The 7,024-nt window shown below is 37.8% G+C and overlaps 1 protein-coding gene across 2 annotated transcripts in view; it reads left to right on the forward strand.

Moving 5' to 3' along the window:
- Window positions 1-7,024, forward strand: part of MKRN3 (makorin ring finger protein 3) — a 380,445-nt gene that overhangs the window by 326,266 nt on the left and 47,155 nt on the right. The window lies entirely within an intron of this gene.

Below are 7,024 nucleotides of genomic sequence, written 5' to 3' on the forward strand. Positions count from 1 at the left end.
AGCCAGGAGGGAGTCCAGGAAAAAGTCTGGACCTGCCGGAGAGGCAAGAGACCAATGTTTTGGGGTGCACGAGGAGAGGTGATTCCCACTCCATGTGCCCACAGAAGGCAGAGCACCAGCTAAGGGAGCTCCAGAGATGGGTACAAGCCAAGGATATCAGCTCAGACCCCAGAGACGGGCATGAACCGCTAATGCTGTGCTGCTGACACCAAGAATCCTGTGTGCAAGCACAGGTCACTACCAACACCCACCCACCCCCCACGTGCAGCATGCCACTTCCAGGGTCCCATGATCCAGGGACAACTTCCCAGGGAGAACACACAGCATGCCTCAGGCTGTTGTAATGTCATGCTGGCCTCTGCCACAACAGGCTTGCCCTACATGCCAATTATGATTACCATACCCCTCCCTCTCCCCGGCCTCAGTGAGAAAGAGAGACCTAATCAGCTGTTGCTTTAACCCCCTCCTGTCTGGGTGGGGAACAGAGGCCTGAGGGTGGCCTACATGCAGAGGCAGGGCCAAAACCAAAGCTGAACCCCAGGAGCTATGTGAACAAAGAAGAGAAAGGGAAATTTCTCCGTGCAGCCTCAAGAGCAGCAGATAAAATCCCCACAATCAACTTAATAAACAGAGCATCTGTGTAATAGAATAGAAAATGAATGTTCCCAAAATCGAGGTGGCAGACTTTAGGGTCAACTGTAGACTTGGGGTTTGCTTTCTGGCTCTGATTTGGTTTTGGTTTTGGTTTTGGTTTATCTTAGTTTAGTTTCTAGTGCTTGTTATCATTGGTGGATTTGTTTATTGCTTTGGTTGCTCTCTTCTTTTTTTATTTTTTATTTTTTAAATTTTATTATTATTTCTAAATTTATTTTCCTTTTTTTCTCTTTTGGTGAGTGTGTATGTGTATATTTCTTTTGTGATTTTGTCAGTTTAAGTTTGCTTTTACCATTTGTCCTATGTTACGGTCTGTTGTATGTGTTGTTTGTTTGCTTTTTCTATTTTTATGAGTGTGTGTTTGTATGTTTTTGTGTCATTTTTTCTGTTTAGTTTTGCTTTTAACATTTGGGTCTGGGTTTCTATTGATTCGTTGTTCTATTTTATTTTATTCTTCCTTTTCTTCCAAACCAAGTGGCTGGCAGTGTTTTGGTGATCCAGCCAAGTGAGGGACTTCAGCCTCCAAGGTGGGAGAGCTGAGTACAGGACATTAGACCACGAGAGACCTCCCAGCCCCATGAAATATCAATCAGCAAGAGCTCCCTCAGATATCTCCGACTCAACACGAAGACCCAGTTCCACTCAACAGCCAGCAAGCTCCAGTGTTGGCATCCCCATGCCAAACAACCAGCAAGATATGAACACAACCCTGCCCATTAGCAGGAAATTGCCTAAAGTCATACAAAGTTGATAGACACTCCAAAATACACCACTGGACACGGCCCTGCCCACTAGAAGGACAAGATCCAGACCCACCCACCAGAACACAGGCACCAGTCCCCTCCACCAGGAAGCCTACACAAGCCACTGAAACAATCTCAGCCACTGGGGGCAGACACCAAAATTAACGGAAACTACGAACCTGCAGCCTGTGAAAAAGAGACCACAAACACAGTAAGTTAAACAAAATGAGAAGACAGAGAAATATGCAGCAGATGAAGGAGCAAGGTAAAAACCCACCAGACCAAACAAATGAAGAGGAAATACGCAGTCAGTATGAAAAAGAATTCAGAGTAATGATACTAAAGATGATCCAAAATCTTGGAAATAGAATGGTGAAAATACAAGAAATGTTTAAAAAGGACATAGAAGAACTAAAGACCAAACAAACAGTGATGAACAACACAATAAATGAAATTAAAAATACTCTTGAAGTAATCAATAGCCTAATAACTGAGGCAGAAGAACAGATAAGCGACCTGGAAGATAAAAGAGTGGAAATAACTGCCACAGAGCAGAATAAAGAAAAAAGAATGAAAAGAATTGAGGACAGTCTCAGCGACCACTGTGACAACATTAAATGCACCAACATTCAAATTATAGGGGTCCCAGAAGAAGAAGAGAAACAGAAAGGGTCTGAGAAAATATTTAAAGAGATTAACATTGAAAACATCCCTAATATGGGAAAGGAATGGTCAATCAAGTCCAGGAAGTGCAGCGAGTCCCATACAGGATAAATCCGAGGAGAAACACGCCAAGACACATATTAATCAAACTATCAAAAATTAAATAAAAGAAAAAATATTAAAAGCAGCAAGGGAAAAGCAACAAATAACATACAAGGGCATTCCCATAAGTTTAACAGCTGATCTTTCAGCATAAGCTCTGCAAGCCAGAAGGGAGTGGCAAGACATATTTAAAGTGATGAAAGGGAAACACCTAAAACCAAGATTACGCTACTTTGCAAGAATCTCATTCAGATTCGATGGAGAAATTAAAACCTTTACAGACAAGAAAAGCTAAGAGAATTCAGCACCACCAAACCAGCTAAGGAACTTCTCTGGGGAGGAAACACAAGAGAAGGAAAAGACCTACAATAAGAAACCCAAACACTTAAGAAAATGGTAATAGGAACAAACATATCGATAATTACCTTACATGTAAATGGATTAAATGCTCCAACCAAAAGACACAGACTGGTTGAATGGATACAAAAACAAGACTCATATATATGCTGTCTACAAGAGACCCACTTCAGACCTAGAGACACATACAGACTGAAAGTGAGGGATGGAAAAAGATATTCCATGCAAATGGAAATCAAAAGAAAGCGGGAGTATCAATTCTCATATCAGACAAAATACACTTTAAAATAAAGACTATTACAAAAGACAAAGATGGACACTACATAATGATCAAGGGATCAATCCAAAAAGAAGATATAACAACTGTAAATGTTTATGCACCCAATATAGGAGCACCACAATACATAAAGCAAATGCTAACAGCCATAAAAGGGGAAATTGACAGTAACACAATCATAGTAGGGGACTTTAACAACCCACTTTCACCAATGGACAGATCAACCAAAATGAAAATAAATAAGGAAACACAAGCTTTAAATGACACATTAGATCAGACGGGTTTAACTGATATTTATAGGATATTCCATCCAAAAACAACAGAATACATTTTCTTCTCAAGTGCTCATGGAACGTTCTCCAGGATACATCATATCTTGGGTCACAAATCAAGACTTAGTAAATTTAAGAAAATTGAAATCATTTCAAGTATCATTTCCGACCACAATACTATGAAAAAAGATATCAATTACAGGAAATAAACTGTAAAAAATATTTAAAAACATGGAGGCTAAACACTATGCTAGTAAATAACCGAGAGATCACTGAAGAAATCAAAGAGGAAATAAAAAAATACCTAGAAACAAATAACGGTGAAAACAGGATGACCCAAAACCTATGGGATGCAGCAAAAGCAGTCTTAAGAGGGACGTTTATAGCAATACAATCCTATGTCAAGAAACAAGAAAAATTTCATATAAACAAACAAACCTTACACCTAAAGCAATTAGAGAAAGAAGGACAAAAAACCCCCAAAGTTAGCAGAAGGAAAGAAATCATAAAGATCAGATCAGAAATAAATAAAAAAGAAATGAAGTAAACAAAAGCAAAAATCAATACAAGTAAAAGCTGGTTCTTTGAGAAGATAAACAAAATTGATAAACCATTAGCCAGACTCACCAAGAAAAAAAGGGAGAAGACTCAAATCAACAGAATTAGAAATGAAAAGGAGAACTTACAATGGAAACCACAGAAATACAAAGGATCATAAGAGACTACTACAAGTAACTATATGCTAATAAAATGGACAAACTGGAAGAAATGGACAAATCCTTACAAAAGTACAACCTTCCAAACTGAACCAGGAAGAAATAGAAAATATGAACAGACCAATAACAAGCACTGAAATTGAAACTGTGTATAAAAATCTTCCAAAAAACAAAAACCCAGGACCAGATGGCTTCACAGGTGAATTCTATGAAACATTTAGAGAAGAGCTAACACTTATCCTTCTCAAACTCTTCCAAAGTATAGAAGAGGAAGGAACACTCCCAAACTCATTCTGCGAGGCAATCATCACCCTGATACCAAAATCAGACAAGGATATCACAAAGAAAGAAAACTACAGGCCAATATCACTGATGAACATAGTTACAAAAATACTCAACAAAATACTAGCAAACAGAATCCAACAGCACATTAAAAGGATCACACACAATCATCAAGTAGGGTTTATCCTAGGAATGCAAGGATTCTTCAATATATGCAAATCAATATGTGTGGTAATCCAAATTAACAAATTGAAGGATAAAAACCATACGATAATCTCAAGAGATGCAGAAAAAGCTTTTGACAAAATTCAACACCCATTTATGAGAAAAACTCTCCAGAAAGTAGGCATAGGGGGAAACTACCTCAACATAATAAAGGCCAATTATGACAAACCCACAGGCAACATCGTTCTCAATGCTGACAAACTGAAAGCATCACTTTGCAATCAGGAACAAGACAAGGTTGCCCACTCTTCAAAACTATTATTCAACATAGATTTGGAAGTCCTAGCCATGGCAATCAGGGGAGAAAAAGAAATAAAAGAAATACAAATCAGAAAATAAGAAGTAAAACTGTCACTGTTTGCATATGACATAATACTGTACATAGAGAATCCTAAAGATGCTACGAGAAAACTACTAGAGCTAATCAATGAATTTGGTAAAGTAGCAGGATACAAAATTTGTGCACAGAAATCTCTTGCATTCCTATACACTAATGACAAAATATCTAAAAGAGAAATTAAGGAAACTCTCCCATTTACCACTGCAACAAAAAGAATAAAATAACTAGGAATAAACCTACCTAAGGAGACAAAAGACCTCTATGCAGAAAACTATAAGACACGGATGAAAGAAATCAAAGACTATACAAACAGATGGAGAGATATACCATGTTCTTGGATTGGAAGAATCAACATTGTGAAAATGACGATACTACCCAAAGCAATCTACAGATTCAATGCAATCCCTATCAAACTACCAATGGCATTTTTCACAGAACTAGAAGAAAAACTTTCACAATTTGTATGGAAACACAAAAGACCCCGAATAGCCAACACAATCCTGAGAAAGAAAAACGGACCTGGAGGAATCAAGTTCTCAGACTTCAGACTATACTGCAAAGCTACAGTAATCAAGACAATATAGTACTGGCACAAAAACAGAAATATAGATCAATGGAACAGGATAGGAAGCCCAGAGATAAACCCATGCACATATGTTCACCTTATCTTTGATAAAGGAGGCACGAATATACAATGGAGAAAAGACAGCCTCTTCAATAATTGATGTTGGGAAAACTCTACAGCTACATGTAAAAGAATGAAATTAGAACACTTGTTAACACCATACACAAAAATAAACTCAAAATGGATTAAAGACCTAAATGTAAGGCCAGACACTATAAAACTCTTAGAGGAAAACATATGCAAAACACTCTGACATAAATCACAGCAAGATCTTTTTTGACCCACCTATTAGAGAAATGGGAATAAAAACAAAAATAAACAAATGGGACCTAATGAAACTTAAAACGTTTTGCACAGCAAATGAAACCACAAACAAGATGAAAAGACAGCCCTTAGAATGAGATAAAATATTCGCAATTGAAGCAACTGACAGAGGATTAATATCCAAAATATACAAGCAGCTCATGCAGCTCAATATAAAAAAAAAACAAACAACCCAGTCCAAAAATGGGTGGAAAACCTAAATAGACATTTCTCCAAAGAAGATATACAGACTGCCAACAAACACATGAAAGGATGTTTAACATCACTAATCATTAGAGAAATGCAAATCAAAACCACAATGAGGTATCACCTCACACCAATCAGAATGGCCATCATGAAAAAATCTACAAACAATAAATGCTGGAGAGGGTGTGGAGCAAAGGGAATCCTCTTGCACTGTTGGTGGGAATGTGAATTGATATAGCCACTATGAAGAAGAGTATGATGGTTCCTTAAAATAGTAAAAATAGAACTACCATATGGCCCAGCAATCCCACTACTGGGCATATACCCTGTGAAAACCATAATTCAAAAAGACACATGTACCCCAATGTTCATTGCAGCACTATTTACAAAGCCAGGATATGGAAGCAACCTAATTTTCCATTGAGATGAATGGATAAAGAAGATGTGGCACATACACAATGGAATATTACTCAGCCAGAAAATGAAACAAAATTGAGTTATTTGTAGTGAGGTGGATGGACCTAGAGTCTGTCATACAGAGTGAAGTCAGAGAGAGAAAAAGTAATACCATATGCTAGCACATATATATGGAATCTAAAAAAAAAAAAAGGTTCTGAAGAACCTAGGGGCAGGACAGTAATAAAGATGCAGATGTAGAAAATGGTCTTGAGGACACGGGGAGGGGGAGGGTAAGCTGGGATGAAGTGAGAGAGTAGAATTGACATATATACACTAGCAAATGTAAAATAGACAGCTAGTGGGAAGCAGCTGTGTAGCACAGGTAGATCAGCTCAGTGCTTTGTGAGCACCTAGAGGGGTGGGATAGCAAGTGTGGAAGGGAGGCACAAGAGAGAGGGCATATGGGGATATATTTATACATATAGCTGATTGACTTTGTGATACAGCAGAAACTAACACAACATTGTAAAACAATTATACTCCAATAAAGATATTTTAAAAAATGGAGGCAAGGATCGAGAAGATGTAAGAAATGTTTAACAAAGAAGTACAAGAATTAAAGAAGAAACAGAGATGAAAAATACAATAACTGAAATGAAAAATACACTAGACGGAATCAATAGCAGAATAACTGAGGCAGAAGAACGGATAAGTGACCAGGAAGACAGAATGGTGGAAATCACTGCCACAGAACAGAGTAAAGAAAAAAAATGAAAAAATAAAGAAGACAGCCTAAGAGACCTCTGGTGCAACATTAAATGCACCAACATTCGCATTATAGGGGTCCCAGAAGGAGGAG

This window comes from Balaenoptera physalus (genome assembly GCF_965194825.1).
Source record: "Balaenoptera physalus genome assembly, chromosome: 2".
In the NCBI taxonomy this organism is placed as follows: Eukaryota; Metazoa; Chordata; class Mammalia; order Artiodactyla; family Balaenopteridae; genus Balaenoptera; species Balaenoptera physalus.